General features: G+C 36.9%; 1 long non-coding RNA gene across 1 annotated transcript; it reads right to left on the minus strand.

Moving 5' to 3' along the window:
* Window positions 1-931: 931 nt before the first annotated feature.
* On the minus strand, window positions 932-13,796 carry LOC124159649. Its single transcript, XR_006865003.1, has 2 exons — window positions 13,581-13,796; window positions 932-1,235 (listed from the first exon to the last, which is right to left on the minus strand). It is a non-coding gene; the product is annotated as an uncharacterized LOC124159649 (long non-coding RNA).
* Between the last annotated feature and the right edge of the window lie 4,070 nt (window positions 13,797-17,866).

The raw sequence follows: 17,866 nt of genomic DNA on the forward strand, positions 1-17,866 counted from the left end.
AAGTATAATTATACATAATGATCACTTAGTTACCTCGAAATATTTACACCAGATATACAAATAAGTCTGTAGATCGTAATACTTAGAGATGAATAGCGACCGCCCACAATGCAGAGATTAAAAGGGAGACAAAATTGCATCCGCCCAAAATCAATTTATCGAACATGCGGCAGTCCGTAGATGGCTGCTGGCTACGCGGATCACCGTTATCAACGGATGTTGGAAAGTGAATCTTTTAAAGCAAGTGATTGAAAAAAATCTACAAGTACACACAAACACTTTTTTCATGAGCTTCATTTTTTAACAAATTTCACAATCAGAAACCTACACTGACGGCGGATATCTTTAACAAATATTCGACAAAAATTGAGTTAATGAATTTTAAAAAGAAATAAGAGAACGTTTATGATGTATTCTTAAGGTAGCACTCTGCGGTTTGGTGGCTGTGATAACTATAGTTAGATATTTACATCATTTATAATTAACTGCAACCTGTGTGATCGGATACAAATGCTAGTAGAGGAGGAGATTTTTCAAGTATCGCACCCTGTGTGCCATAGCACTTTGAGAAGGGCGTTAGGAGCATAGTACTCTGTTCTTCGGATGGTATGAAAAGATGTCATTACAATGAATACTTACCATAAATGATAACGTGATATAACAACTTTATCTTTACCCCTTAATTCTCTCTGCTGCTGCTGCTCCATCGAGGCTGATGTTTAATCTTTATTTATTATTAAATTAGTGTTGTAGATTTAATCTGCTGAAATCAAGCAAGTAATTCTGATGGCTGGTTACAAAATGCTAATGGTACAAATTATGGCATCAAATTAAATTATTGCATTGCAATACTTAATAGCAAACTAGGACATTGCCCCAAAATTGAGTCATGAACCGCATTTAATAGGTTATAAAAGATAAATACAATAGATCCTTGCTATAGTATCCATTTGTCGTCAAGCCTTTTCAATAAGTTATTATTATTTATTACATTTATTAGTGATCATTTGGCAGGCCAACTTAAATCAAAATCATCCGGAACTCTTTTCTTCCGTGATACCTTGTGATCTGGTATCCGTCCGAAACTTTAGGGAATCCGATAAAACCTCCAAAAAGACCACCGTGTCTTCATCAGGGTTGATGAATAGATGACGTAGAGTGCCCGCTGTGTTGTCTTGCGATGTCCTTTGCATTGTTGGTACAGCGGATTCCATGGTGATGCTGCATGTGATGTGCTGAATTTTCAGAAAGTGGGATTAGTCTACCATATTATAACACTACTTTATTTTTGAAGTACTCGTCCTTTTTGTTATAGCCTAACCTATAAGGCACAGGTCCTTGAGATAATTTACAATATACATTTGAATTCAATGATGGAGAAGAGTTCCCACAAGTTCTCATTGCCAAACCAATTTTTTAATGGTCACACGCCCGTTTTCATGAAGTAATTGAACATTTATTAGGCGATGGAATCATGTATGCTCTCAACTAATAGCTGTGATAATTTCATAAGAAAAGATAGACAAGATTCTGCTGAAAAAAGGTAGAAAAGAGAGAAATTTATGGTGCCTAATGGGCGTAAGATGAAGTTTAGAATGATTTAATAAGGTAGGCTTTAAGAATTACATTATATCGTATTTTACCTAGGTCACGAAGAAATTTTCTTTCAGAAACATGTGGCAGGTATTAAATTCGACGATATTGTGAATGTTGGATTAATGTTGTATCGAGCCAGATAGCTACCTTGCAAGTGATTCTAATATGACTTGATGTACAGTCACTTTCAAAAGTCGGCCCACATACCCGGCGCAGCTGTCTCCGCTTTTCTCCGAAGTCGACCTTCGCGTTCCTTGCTTACTCGTTCCTTCCTTCCTCCTAACGCGTTACTCACGCGTTCCTTGTCCAATGGGGATTAATTTGACTTGATATGGTTGTAAAATTGCAGCAACTTGAATACTTTAACTCTCGCAAAGAGCCCCAAGCACGATTTCAGAGCCCCGTGAACCCTCCCCACGAGAGGCAAACCATTCCACCATCGAAGAGTACGATAAGAATTTATGGATTTTTCCGGCGAGTAACTCATCGCGCGAGGAACATAGAGGAACAATGAGCCGTTTGGTAAATTTATGCAGCACACATAGTTCATATAAAATTTTCGGAGCATTTCGAGCATAATACTTCAATATTTTTTTCTCCACATCGTCTTGTGAAAAATAATACGCAAAGATATACCCCAATGTTAATATTGTCTTTTGTGTCACGGTTACCATCCATGTTTGCGTTCACCCTTGTTGGCGAGGAAGGATTTTCTGTCATTTTTCAATGTTTACAAGTAAAATAGCAGTTACTCCACAAGTTTTGGTAAGTATATTCGGAATACAAGTGGTGCCTTCATTTTGAATACCGCAACTTAATCCCATCCTGTAAATAGAAAATAGGAAGGAGTATTTTAATTTCTTGCCTGGCAAAAACTAGCGGTAAGGTAATTGTTTTATGAGAGAAGTTAATTTTTGCATTCAAAATATTTTTCAGATGAGCATTCGGAATTGGCTTAAATTTTTTATATAAGATAAATATAACTTTACACTGAAAGAAGTTGCGAGATATTTATGTGCATTGAGTAAAATGGCAGGTATTTAGACCACAGTGCGTTTTAGAAAGTGTTGTCCTTTTCTTTCTCAGGAATACTCGTACGAAAGTACTGCTCAGTGTTTTTTAAGAAAATTATTGCGAGCAACATTAGCGTGACATTATGATTGAGAGTCAACTATTTGTGGTGGTCATGGAAAAACATAATTTACCTGCCCTTCTGAAATGAAAAAGGGAGTATATTTCATTATTATTAAAGGTAGCCTGATAATGTTGGATAACATGGAAGATTTTATGAACCATCCCGCAAGTGCCCCTCCCAACTTGAACTTACCACTCCAATCAACGGTAACGCCCAATCACATAAAGCCTTTTCATTCTATCCATATCCTTACTTTCATCCTTCCCCGTTACCTCAATTCTCTCCACTATGGACAGCTCTTCTTCATTTCTTTTCCTCCACGTCCATCTTACATTCTCCATTCTTTTTCATACTCTTTTTCTCGAATGCTTTCACTCTTTACTGCTCCTTCTTTCGTCGGCGTCTAAGTTTCCCCACCATAAAGTGCCACAACCAATCCAGTATAATTGGTAGATAATAAATATACTTTTTATTGATTTCGCAGAAATGGTTATCCCCTTCCCAACACGATATATTTTTATCGAATGGAAATGATGCACGCGTAGTTTTGTACTTGGAGGAATATGATCAGTATTTATTAACCTGTAAGACTGACTCAGGGTATTCATCACGTGAGTGTAAGTTCTATTATCGCTGTAAAATCACTTATTATATATAATAATGTAGAGGGCATTGATATGCATGATATCACTAGGTTCCAATTATGACTGATTATAGCAGAAAAAATGAAACGAAAAAGGGGGAAAGTCTTAGTTTGACCTCTCAATGAAAGGGGCAAAGATAAAGGATAAACTAAATTTGCCTTGAAAAGGTAATAAATAGGCAAACAAGTCATGTAATAAATGCTTTCGATGATTTTATAATTATCGATAATATATTTTATGATAACTGTTTACTCTTGATTAAAACTTTCGCGGCTCATGGTGATTTAAGAGAGACACACGGGCGTATGCCGCGTGATGTATCGGAATTGCCCCGACGTTTCGTGACCCACTCTTGGCCACTTCTTCAAGGGAATGTTTTTCATGAAGAAGTGGCCAGCCTTTCCAATTACCTTGAAGAAGTGGCCAGCAGTCGGTCACGAAAGTTCGGGGCAATTCCGACACATCACGCGGCATACACCCGTATGACTCTCTCTTCAATAACTATTTAGACATTCGAACTCTCGATCAATTTGAAGATTTGAGTTAATTACTTACTGATACCTGGAATAAATTAAACATTTACTTATGGAAATGTTAGCAACGACTGGAATGAATATCATACCGAAGTAAACATAATGATTCAGTGCACATTAGTATTTTTGATTTATCGTGCAATGAGACACGTAGAAAACTGTAGGATAATATATGTCCAAAGAAAAAGCTTAGGAATAATGAATGAGCCTATCAGAGTGTTTAAAATACTTAAAAATAGTGCAATATGCATTTATAGAATTTGGTAATAATTTGTTAAAGGCATAATCTAGAAGTTTATTTTGTGCACAACTTTTAGAATATTCTTTCACAATCAGACTTAAATTCCGATTTTCGTTTTTTCCATGTATGTGCGTTTCGACGCAGATACGTCTCGGTATTTTTTAGAGCAAGCCAGACTGCTCAGACCATCTATCTCAGAATACTGTCGGGGCGCGTCACTGAGAACTTATGCTTCGCTTTGTGTTCTGGCACCGGGATTTGGGGAAGTCGCGAAGAATTTTGGAATAGAGAATAATGCCTCGGTAAGACTTTCGCGGACGGTGACAGTAAGTCAAACTGGCCCTTTCAAGGCACAGAAGGCATGGGCAATACCCGAAGTTCGAGCTCATCGGAAAACGTAGTTGCTGGCGCTGGCCGTGGGGACCGACTTTTGAAAGTGACTGTACATTGAAGACCAATGGACATCAAGTCACGTTACAACCACATGATGACCAATGAAATATTAATTCAATCGTGTGAAAGGAAGTTTCTCTAAATTTTAAGATTAAGTAGAGCTCAGATAGCATGGGTATCATAGAAGACTATTTGAGATTAGAATTTGAAGAAAAGAACGTTTTATCCCCTCATCCGTCCGCCTGCCCAATGGCCATCACCCGCTCATCCCAGGAACTTATCTCTGTCCCCCTAGACCATCGCAAGCCGCGCTCTCCTGGACTTGTGCCACTGATGTTCTCTCGGTTTGACAAGGGGAGACTCGGAAGCCGTAGCAGGTCCACTTCGACTTGGGTGCAAGGGAGATGGTAAAAACCGATCGGTGGCTCTGCGCACGCCAGCCCTTCCGTTCTTTTGGACGCTGAGTGCAATTCCAATCTAGTGCATGGATAGTGTGAGTCGTACGGAAGGGTTTTGCACGCAGCGGGTAACTCCATGCCCTCCTTACCACAAGCTCAGTCATCTGAGAACATAAGTTGTCAGTTGAAGGCGAGTAGCAAGCCTCATTAGCAATATTTTTCCAGCTCGAGTGTATAAGGAATCAGCATCAGAGATAGCGCCTTAGTTGAAGATAGTGTTCGAAAATTCTCTAGCAGAACATACAGTCCTTAAACATCGGAAAACAGCAATCGTCACGCCCATATTTGAAGATGGGGTTAGGGAAAAGCCTAGTAATTACCGTCCGATATCACTTACTTCCATTTCTTGCAAAGTATTGGAACATATTATTTTCAGCTCGATAATGGGTCACCTAGATTGCCAAAATCTGACAGCAAACAGCACGGATTTAGAAAAGTAGGTCTTGTGAAACTCAACTTGCTCTCTTCGTTCACGATATCTTATCCGCGGGTGACAGACATGTTCAAGTCGACGCAATATTTTAAGACTTCAGAAAGGCAGCCGATAAGGTTCCGCATTTAAAGCTGATTCAAAGTTGGTAGTACCCAAAGAGTACCCAAAGAAAGTGTTATCGGCCCTCTTTTGTTCCTTGTTTACATTAACCCTTAGAGGACCAAGGGAGGGCTAAAAAATGTCCACCTTTTTATTTTTTCAATATTTTAAGTACTCATTCACCCAATAAAGATTTATAACTTCGTTATATTGTCAAATATAGGTTTAAAAAGATAAATACATCTTGATGTATATGGAAAATTTTGTTCATACAACGTTATGAGAGCGTAAATACGCGGTGGACACAAAGTAACCCTCCCTTGGTCCAACCTGTGACATATTTTTCGACTGAATGGAATCGTGTAATGGGACAAATAGTTTTATTAGGCATTATAATTTATAACTTAATTAGTTTAAATTAAGTATTAATGTTTATTTTAATTCAACAATAGGCTCCATATTGCATTTATGAATTTAAACTATAGGATGTAATTACTTTGATTTTATTTCACAAATTTCTACTTTACATAGTTTCAATTATTATTCTATTCTAAGCAATCAGAATTCGTAAAAATAGTTTTCAATGTATTTATCTCACATATTGATTAATTTTCTTTAAAAATTTTGAACTGTATGTTTAAAATAAATACTCTCTGTTTCTAATCACTTTGCTTACTCTTATAGGCTCTGCTTGACAGAATTATAAACTGACACGTTATATCGAAAAAAAGCTTCTGAATACCCTTCTGAAATTTTGAATATTGAAGTCATTCCCTCTATAATACTTTCACAAAAACCTTTTTACTGTATTTATTTTATTCACTCATGAACGGGAAAGGGCGCAAAGAGCTCTATCCAGCCATTCATGAAGCATCTTTTACAAAATGAATTTTTGCATACCCCCGAAACACTTTGGTTACCTATCTAAACAGACTCGCAAGAATTCGAAGTATTTTACCTTCATGTCAAACTGGAATGCTATTGATGCGAAAATATGAGTGCAACAAGAACTAGCCCACTTTCTTACCGTGATATTAGTGTTTTTAAATTTATGACACACCGGCTAATTTACTCAGTACCTTCACCCTCACCCTCAGCTGCTGCGTGATTTGAACTCTCGCTATTCAAGATGCAATCGGTATACAATATAATGCAATTTATACAATCCCAAAATTACCTATCACACGGTGAGCATTTACGATGCATGGCATGCTGTCGGCAAAGCTCCTGTGAAATTTTGGTCCTCATGTTGACATCTAGAGCTACTATGCGGTGGCTTTTGAGTGAAAGGGTTTATATCTTTGAAAAGTCTTCCTATCTGCTTATCTGCTTGACTGTTAGTGACGTGTAATGAGAATTGGAAATTACAAGTGGCACAGAATAAATCAGTAATGAAGAATTGAGAGAAACTGTAGTCCATGTTAGTGAAATCAGTTCAAATAATGGAGTAAGGCAGGTGAAGGAAGTGACTTTTGTAGGAAAAAAGGCAGCTAGGAAGATATCGAGTACGTTGCAAAAATGGCAAGGAAAAACCTGAGTGATCCTCCTCGCGTGACTAGGCGAACCATTCAAAATATTGCGGAAAAAGCAATGTTTACTGCCTGCTGGTAAGGAAAAGGATTTGCACAAGTCATTTGAAAAAATTTCAGCACTGAAATTCTTGACATGATTTTACGGCATACAAATGAAGAAGCAGAACGAGCTCGAAGTCTAAAAATGATACGGTAAAACTAAAATCCTTCGCAGGAGTTTAGATATTGTTCGGTGCAAACAGTGATAGCAAGTTAGAATCGCATGATTGGTGGTTACATAGATTTGGAAGGTCCTCCTATATTGCTGCGAAGAGTTGAAACTGATTTCAGGAACGATTGCCTTATTTGATGAAAAGTCTACTCGGGGAAAGACAAAGATGAAAAGACAAAGTTTCGCTTATTTTTCGGTATTCCAAATGGTCAATGGGATATCACCCAAATATTACATTTGTGAACCCGATATGTTAGTTGATGAAATGTTATCATTTTTTAGGGGAAGGTGTAAATTTATAGTATTCATGAAACAATAACCAGGGTGGTATGGGATACTTATAAGAATGTTATGAGAGGTATGTGCTCAACATGGAAATTGTTGCCTCAGAAAATAATGAACCATCAACAAGCAGAGGTTCAAACGAGTGAACGCCCTGGCGGTCCCAATCAAGAATTACGGGAGAAATATGTCAATGGGTAGATACTATAATTCTGTGGAGCCAGCAAAAGAACTTTATGGATCGACTATGGTTGGAACTATGCAGAGTAACAGAAAACGTATTCCTGAACAATCGAAGGGAACAACTAGTCAGAAGATTTTTTCAAGTTTGTTTGAATTTACAGACCCGAGATCTGGGGGTCTGGGCCAATCTGTCTTCTTTGCACTAATCGACATTGCTGCCCTCAATGGACTCTCTCTTTTTATACTCATTTTCCATTCATTATACTCATAACCACATTTTATTGATGATGGAAGGGGTCGCGGATAGAAAAATACAGCCGTCATATGTTCCTGTCAAAGTAATTGGCACAGGAAGTTTCCACACGTGCAGCAACGCACTCACATCAAAAAGAGTAAAACCAAACAAATTATAAAAAAACTATGATTATATGTACTATATGTAACAGTTATATTTGCGGTAAACATGGCATAAAAACTAACGTATACAATACAGGCAATAATGCTGCCTTATCAGAAGATTCGAGTTGATTATTCATTAGTTATTGCTAATGTTAATAATTTTATAACTTTATCGGAATGATATGGTTATTGATAAATAAATGCTACGAACAATATAGAACATATTTTTTTTAAATTAGGAGACGTATTATGATTTGTCATGTACTTTTAAATTAGGTAACTGAAAACGGAGTGGAAAAATTTAGGTTTATTTTAAATAATTATAAAATTGTTGTCCTGGAGTACGGTTGCTGAAAATTGACTTAAATTTGAAATACTATGCCTTATTGTTATTTTAGATACACAGTTATCGGTGATTTAGAAACTAAATTTTCAAATAAGAGCATGAAATCCGGAACCTCTGTGAAGAAGTTTTATCATAATTTCGTTTGTGATAAGTTTAAAAAGATTTGAAAATTTCAATTCTTTTATTGCGATTTTATGACTTTCAGCTGGATAAACAACTTTTAAAATGTTTTAACGATGTAAAAACACAATTGTTGAAGATATATTCTGTTTCATGATTAATTAAAACGAAAAGATATAAGTGGACATTTTTTGACCCTCCCTTGGGCTACGGTGTAACCGGAAAAAGGTTGGTCCTTTAAGGGTTAATGACATAACCACCGTGGTCACGAGCAAAATCTGCATCTTAGCAGATGATGTAGTTGTATACAGAGAAGTTTACGACCATAGCGATAGATTAGTATTAGAAAAGAACCTCGTCGCCATAAATGACTGGTGCAGTAATTTGGAGTTAGAATTAAATCTTTAAAAGTGCATGGTGATGAATTTTTGGGAAAAGGATATATTTTCAAGGAGGAGCTACACCACTAACGTGATTTCACTATCAACTGCCGAATCCGTTAAATACTTGGGGGTCACCATTACCCGGGATCTTAAATTTAATCAATAATAAATTAAATCAATCGAGTACAGCGCAGGGCAGCCAGAGTTGCGATGGTTTATTATGAGAAAAAGTGCAGCGTTTCCAGTAAGTTACACGAGTAAGGATGGGAATCTTTACAGGAGCGTAGATCGAAGTATAGGCTTAACTTACTTAGGAAATTCGAAGAAGATATTTTCTCAGACGACGTGAATCACATCCTTCGTTTACCATCGTGCTATAGTAGACGTAATCATGAGAATAAAATAAAAGAAATAGACTGCAAAACAGGGAGATTTAAAATGTCATTCTTCCCTCGTACTATTAGGGATAGCAACGTTGTCTCAATTGATAAAATTAATGGCGTCGCTTGCTATGATCACTTATTGCATGTTATTTTTCATATTTCTAACCTTGCATGTATTTGCTCTATGAATTACCAACCATTAGCAATTTTTTAAAAAATGAATAAGCATGTATATTTCGCTAGTATGCGTAACATTTCTATGACAGTGCGGTGTGCATGTGGCGGTCCTCTTGCATGCTGCATGTTGGTGATTTGTCACCCCCTGCCAAACACCCAAGACAGGGCTCGCAGGGTATTATGCAGATGTAGATATAACAGCCATTAATTGTATCCTGTGTGAGAACTGTGGAGTGACAACGACGAAACTTGACGAATGGGTTAAGCATTGACATGTCTTGTCCTTTGTACTGATAAAAGAGAACTTTTTTAAAAATCAATTGTGACTAAAGATGAGACGGATTCCATTTTACATACCTGAAACAAAGTTACAGTCAAAGCAATGGAGGCATTAAAAGTCACCAAGCTAGCCAAGAAAATTCAAGTGATCCTTAAACAATCGAAATATTATGCTTCTCTGTTTTGGGACCAATGAATCGTGTTACTTTTAGATTTAATTCTGCCGGGTTTAACAATAAATTCAATTGCATCGTGTAAAAAAAAAACAATCTCATTGCGCGGAGCCATTCAAAATAATGTAAGAGACGATCTGAATTCTGGAAGTGATTTGATACATGACAACACCCGTCCTCTAAGTGCCTGTGCAACCCAACTGTTCTCGTGTACGATTACCCTCCGTGCAATGATGAACTTGCGATTTTATACTTGCTTATTTTGCCGGAGAGAAAATATGGCCAGGAAAAGCATTAAAAAGTGGACGATTAGATTCAGGATACCGGTAAAATTCATAGAAATGCATTCGCAGCCACGATCTATGAAGATAGTCAATCAACGAGGCGATTGCGTCGAAAATTAAGCGACAGTATACTTAGTATTATATTTAGCAATCAAAGGATTTTTAATCAATCACGTCGTCTTTTATTCATGACCCATTGGAGATTTCCCGATAGTTAAGAAGACTACAAACCTCGTCACCTACCGCCAACGCCACGACCTCCCCCAGGTACAAAAATTATGCTATAATATTAAATATTCAGCGGTGATAAAAATAAGTAAGTAATTTATTGCAGTACTTGATCCCGAAGTTCCTGCTACGAAAATGAATTGACATTCGGAATTGAGTTAATCCCGTCATAACTTATGGTTTAGTTGAACCTATAAAGCTTACTATTATAATCGATTAGTACTTATCATGAAAAACATTTAACACATGTTTCCTTTGTGCATAATGATTAAGAACTTCTCCTTGGTGCTAATGTTTGGTAATAGGATGCATATAAACGTGAAAGAAAATGTATAAATGCATTAACTTAAGAATGCACCGTTTAACCAACCCAATTGCGCAGGCGATTGAAAGAATAGAAATAGAAAAAAGAGCATTTTGTAATTCTTCTACATCAACCCTTATGGTATTAGGCAGGGAGTGATTAATCACCAACTTGCAGCACGCAAGAGGACCACCACATGCACAACGCACCGTTATAGTAGTACTATGCATAATAGCAAAATATACGTCCATATTCATGTGATTTGAATGACAAATTCACGCTTTAACTCCTACTTGTAAATTCATTGGTTTAACACAGTAAAATTAACATATTAGCTCACTCTTCGACAATTCGCCGTAAAGCGAACCTTGTGACCAAAGTATGTGATGTCACGAGAGGAATGTAGAGGGTCTCTTTTGCTGTGCCCTGACTACCCTTCCCCCATCCCATCTTCTTCTCCTTAAATACCTCCCCTTAACAACCACCTCTCCACCCTACGACGCGCCAACCGAACCTCTCAGGAACTCCTTCGCGATGCACTGCGGCACAAAATTGGGCCAACAATTTTGACTCCGACTTGAGCTATTTGTTCACCGCAATATCCCCTCACATCCTTAGTGATTCCATACCCTCCATTACCTCTCAGGACTGCTAGTAATAAGCTGTGCGTCATTTTGGTTTTTTCTGTATTCCTCATTCTATCATACCTAGGTAAGTTTTAGTCTTTTAGCAGTTTGGTTAGGATAAGGAGGTGAAGCCTCCGTCGCTGAAGTGTTAAAGTAAGGCCTATTCTAGTATAAAACCTATTAATACATGATAATCTACTAATTAAATCGTACTAGTTGATAATTTTGTTCAAGAAGGTAATATTCTTTGGCAATATGATTCGGTCACAATTATTTGAGTTGTTGTACCCACACTCTTGGCTTAGACTTCATATTACTTTCGATTATAATGATTAAGAACTCCTCCCTTAATCAGTACCGAATTTTTAGTGTTATAGCCTAAAACCACTTTTTGTTTTTTTTACAGTTTACAAGAGCTGGAGTGAACGATTCCATTAATTCATTGAATGACACCTCAATCCTTACATCATGGTGTCAGCGATCTCTTCAAGCCTTTGCCTCAACGCTTGGATAATTATCACTGGTTTTTCATTATTATGGAAGCAGTGTGCATGTCTCATGGAATTATGTGAAATTACTTGAATGTGTTACTCATCCCATTGAGCGAGTGTTCACTCAGCTAAAGAGTGAAGTGAATGTGTCTAGGGTTCACCAAATAATTCATTGTCGGTGTTGTGTTCACTGTGTAGTGCAGGTGAATATAAGTATTTTGAGGAGTCGCTGTTGCTAAGCTGAGCTCTGTCGTCGATGGACCCGGCAGCAAGTAAAAGGTAGGGAGTCTTCTCCTCTTGCACTTTTATTCAACATGGAGGTTAAATAGTGTTTGCAGAAAAATCTTTAAAACAAAATTGATTTAGTTCCATTTTCTTCTGCTGGGAAGGAAAATTCTTTGAACCAATTCGTGGAGTCTCTTTGTAAATAAAAAATACTCTTTGAATGTCGGAGCATTCGTTTTTTGTAGTATAGCGGTATTAAAAAAAAGGATTTTCAATTTAGTTCAATCAAAGAATGAATTGCTATTATTGCTATTTCGCCATCGCGTGACCTGGCCACCAGTTTTCACCGGCGTGAACAGGGTAATGTAGGATACCCTGGAATGAATAATTACTTCGTAATGCTCGTATGCTTTAATTTTGCACCCTATAATCGTAGTCGCTGATATGCCATTCCTAAAATTTTTATATCTATTTAAGTGACTGAAAGCTCAAGCAATGTCGTGTAGACAAAGTTCTCAAAAAAGTATTTGCTCAGTTTAAACAGGGTCAAGCTTGTTAAAGTGAGATAGGTGTTTGGTTGGAAGAAGTAGATAAGCTCCTTTTCCACTTCCCACTGCGCTGTTAACGCAGGACCGTGGAAACCTGCCTGAAGCAGTTACCGCGAAAGGCAGGGAATGTGGATTTGACCGCATCTTTATCCAATGTCACCCTTAATGGTGGTATCTGGATACTTGTATCAGTTTTAAGATTGTTTTTTTCCATCTCTTACCATTATGGCATGACTTAAAAGGACGCACCACTATCGCTCGACCGAATACATCTTCTAAATTATGGTCATATTCCTTGCTCTATCTTTTTATCGACATATAACTTGCTATATCCTAAAGCTATTCTTTGACGTTTTTCAGGGTATATACCATCAATTGATCCCTTGCATACTGTCTAAATCTTTAACGCGACACAAGGGTACTCATTATTTCTGCCCCATATACTTCGTTCGTTTGTTTATCCAAGATAAATCCCTCCCCATATTATTCTTCGTCACCTTGTCTGCGGAAAAATCGAAACCGTTTAAGACCTGAAGCTTTTTCTTGAAATTTACAAGAATGTTGTTATCGAATACGAGGTTTCATTGATCTGTTTTGAAATTTCCTTCACTTAATCTATCTGAACACATAACCCCCCATGAGCTTACTATTAGTGGCGCCTGAATTCCACAATTACTTCTTAGTGAAAACGGTTTTATTTCGGGGAAATCAAACCAAAATTTGTATTGATTTAAATATGTTTATACCTACTCAAGATGCCAGTTTTATAGCTCCAATGAAGAATAAAATTACCGTTTCGAATATTTAATAATATTGATTCGAGTCATTAGAAACTGATTAATTCATTTGATGAAAGGCTAACGATATGACTTACCTCGAGTAAGATTCCACGATGAAGACCAAGAATGTTGTCTGTCTTCACGGAAAGAAATCAATTTCATCTGTCCGTCCTTATGCTTTCCTTGAAGTAGAAACTTTCGAAGTGAATTATATCTTCAGTTGGTTCGTAATGAACCATTTAGCAATCTCTTTGTATAAAGATGACGGCATCTGGTTACTCCACCCGGACATGGCTCAAGTTGAGCTTGGATATCAGGGAAACGAATCTGCGAATGACCTGAAAAAATAAATACTACTATGTCATTTTTATATTTCAATCAAGAGCAATTAATTTCATCTGAGTAAACATGAAAAAATTATGATACAATTATTCAGGCTTAACAACAATATTTTTAGGCCAAGAAATGTGTGTTAGCTACTAACTAACGCCATTATAAGTGAACAAATGTTAAAGCGATCATGATAAATTAGCATGCTTTATCGATATCTGTGGCATAGTGAAAGAACTTGATCACATTGCGGACTTAATTGAATACCATAGTTCATATCGAAGATTGATGATCTTCGAAGTAATTGAAAGCTTTTGCACTGTAATTTGGCACTGTATAGGGTTCATTGTTTACGCTCGATTACGTTTAATTAACAAGATGAGAAATAATTTTTGGAGTTCATTTGAAAGTTTTTCTGCGATTAAACACAAAGCACCAATTATGAGTATATCGAATAACACATTCGCAGCTGGGGTACAGCTGGCGAATAAGTAGAATATTTCCGTTTCATAGAATCTTTACCACCGAAATAATACGTACATCCGAAGGATTGTTAATTTAAGCAATGCATGCGACCTTGATTAAATTGAAGCTACTAATGGTCATCGTGATTTTCATATTCATATATTCGATAAATTGGATACATCTATGACAAAAAATGGATCGTAAAGGAGAGAGTGTTTATGCACTATATACTTATCCCTTATGTACTAACCGCATAGCGTGATTAGCAATGCTCTTATCGCGCGAACTCACTACATATCTCCGCTATTAACTGTCGTATGCAATAAGTTTACATGATGAGCTACATTAGTGACATGTTAATGCTTGAGGACATTCGTGATTAGAATTACTTTCTCTGTTCACCATTTAATGAAAATTACTTGTGCTCACTTACCTTAGTCAATACCGCTGTATTCAGTCTCATTATATCCGTTGATATGTAGCTTGTAGTAATCGCTCTCCATCCTCGTTTCTGCATAATGATTTCAACGAACGAAGAAAAGGCTGAAACAGTCCAGGAAATTAATTTAACAAATTTAAAACATTCAGAAGTGTGAATATGTCGAAAGTACAGTTGGCGAGGGAATGGGGTGTGCTTTCTTCGTAAGTGGTGGGGAGGGGAGGTACTGGATTTGGGACCACAGTTGAATGCAGACCGTTGATGTACTGTTTTTCGTAATGCGATGACGTGTTTTGCAAACGTACCTAATGACCTTCGCAGATAACTAGAACATTCTGGAACATTGATCACGTGTGTTTCGACCGTTGGCCGCTTGAGAAATTGGCGCTATTTTTGTATAAGAGCTGCATCATAAGAAAGAATCTTATTGGCTCATCGTTTTATTGATTTTCCGCGCGATATATTTTTTATTTACAACATAGAATATGACCGTATTTATTGATGTATTTTATTGAGTAAAATTTAAATGATCTAAAATCTAAGATATTCAGCGTTTTTTTCGGCTTTTCATTCCTTAAAAATATTAATCGGTTCCAAATTATCGTGACGTCACGGGCACACGTGACATGGCTGACGGAGTTTCGGAACATCCCCTCCCCCTGTCTCTTGACTTCAGTTCGCGGCAAGTTCTCTTGGGGTTAAGAGGTGAGTACCATAACTACTTCTTTCGTGAATCCTTTTCATATTATATTGAATGTACTTTCAATTTATTCTCTGAAGTGTAGGATACTTCGCAAATACATTTTGTTCAACTTCATTCAGTAATCGCAATCAGAGTGGCATATATTTAGAGTGACAATGTTTATTACGCCGACTGTGTTCACATTCCAACTTTTATTAACTTACGTGTGAAATGTGCCTCGAAGTTAATGTTAGTGTCGGAGTAGTTTTTTAAAAGAACGATAGTGATGGGGAAATATCCTCACCGATTAAAACCGTCCCGTTGATCTCTTTATCTTGTGATCTAAGAAATTAAATTTTTCGAAATTTTGTGAAAAGTATATCGGCAATGGACTTAATCCCGTACTTAGCTTTTTGCCAGTGCAAATATTCGATCATTCAACTCGTTTCACTCTTGACTGAGTACGTAATAATTTTTGCCGGCTTTTGAAATGAGTAAGTAACGTGTGAGTAGTTTTATCTTTACATTTATCGAGGTTTTTAGAACATCAAATATATCGATTTGATTGCAGCAATTATGATCCGTACGGCACTCTGATAGCTTACTTCTAGTACTTCAGCAGGTTAGTTACTATTTTGACGGATATCTAAATGATGAATTTCATCGCAGTGACTGTATGTATAAGGTATTAACATTAGACGTGGAACAGTGTATTTCATGCCCCCACGCTGCTTCGTTGTTGATTGTGAGAGAACTTTCAATTTCAAAACAAAGTTTCTATCCGCGATTTTTTTATTGTTAGCCATTAGGATCCCTTATTCATCCTTTAAAATTTTTACCATAATTGGTACGTGAATGGTGAGTTATTCCACATAATTAAAGTTTTAACGAGGCATTTTAAAAAGTCCTTGGTATTTGAACCTAGGAAATTGCAATTAACTTATTTCGTTAATACACGCACCTGCTACTCCGAAACCGCTCCGCAATAATTGGTCATATGGTTTTGATGATGAGGAAAAGTAATAGAATATTGGAGTAGTAGATAGAAATAGAAAGTGATAGATAATTGGATTTACAGCACTCCACTTGGCAATTTATTTTTTCCACTTACTTTGTGGTCGTTAGAATTATAAATTTTTGTAGCCTTTAATATCAACATAATCTTTAAGTCATGCTCCATGTAAAGTCTATATTATTATTGCGTGAATATTGCCAGCCTTTAACGCGAACTTTTTCTTTTCAGGTCCTCTATTGAATTAGGGGTTGCGGATTAGTTCCGTGAAACGGTTGGGGTTGAATGGGGCATTCCGATGAGGTTTCAAGGAAGAGGAAGACTGAAGAAATATGGTGAGTCAACATTAATCACTTCATTTAAATATTCCCATACACAGATCTACTGCTTGTCTTTGTATCTATTAGTAGCTAAATAAGAACTGAATCATGTGCGGTGCGCAAATATTAACTTATTCTGTGATAATTTTTATGGCGATATTTCATCATTTCCTATTATATAGCGTTTTATGCTACGAATTCTAGCTTTCTACTGGTATGAATACCCGTGACTATGAAAGCAAAGAGGATTTAAAGCTGTTATAATTTTACGTAGTTCAGGTGAATTTTGAGAGTTTCATTTTAGCATTTAATCATGTCACGGTCTCTCAAATGCTCTTTCATATCCTTCATTTTTGGTTTCTTAAATACGAAATCAGACGTCTTACTTTTCCGCTCTTAACAACCACTTGTCATTCGAGGATTGTCTTCATTAGACCATTAAGATCAGTTTTTCAAGATATGTTCGATTGCAATGGTGTGTATTTTACTATGAGTATTGACTAGGCTTTCTATTCTCTCCTACTCTTATGAGGAATCCCGCAGTCCTCACTCGAACGATCAATTTAATTTTCATACAGCCGAATACCCATCAGTGTCTTCACTGCTGTCATTGCCCATGATTCATTGCCATACATAGAAGCATACTCGAATAGGAAGTTCTGATAGAATATTTTCAACTTCATGCCAAAACTTCCTGCTTTTATAAGCAAATTGATAATTTATTTTTTCTGAAGAGTATTTTTGCCCTGGGCTGTTCTACTGATTATTTCTCTTTTGTTTCTACACTTGCTTATTCTGCCTCCGAAATATTTGAACTGGTAGACCTCTTCCAATGTTTGTTTCCATAGCTTAATGCTATTCTTTTTCGACACTCTAATATCTAATTATCGATACCCATTTACATTGATTTCGTCCCTTGTCGCACTCCTATACATGTCTCATTCAGATATTCAATCCATCTCTTTTTTATTATTCATCAGTCAAAAGTTATCCGGTTTGTCACTTACCGTATACATTATACGCTAATTAATTTGAAGAGGTTCTCGTACCGAGCCTCTACTTTCCTTGCGCACGATGTTTGCATATTCCTTGACCGCGATTCTCTGGCCGCCCTGCCTTTATGTCAAATATCG

The sequence above is a fragment of the Ischnura elegans genome, chromosome 5 (genome assembly GCF_921293095.1).
Source record: "Ischnura elegans chromosome 5, ioIscEleg1.1, whole genome shotgun sequence".
NCBI lineage: Eukaryota > Metazoa > Arthropoda > Insecta > Odonata > Coenagrionidae > Ischnura > Ischnura elegans.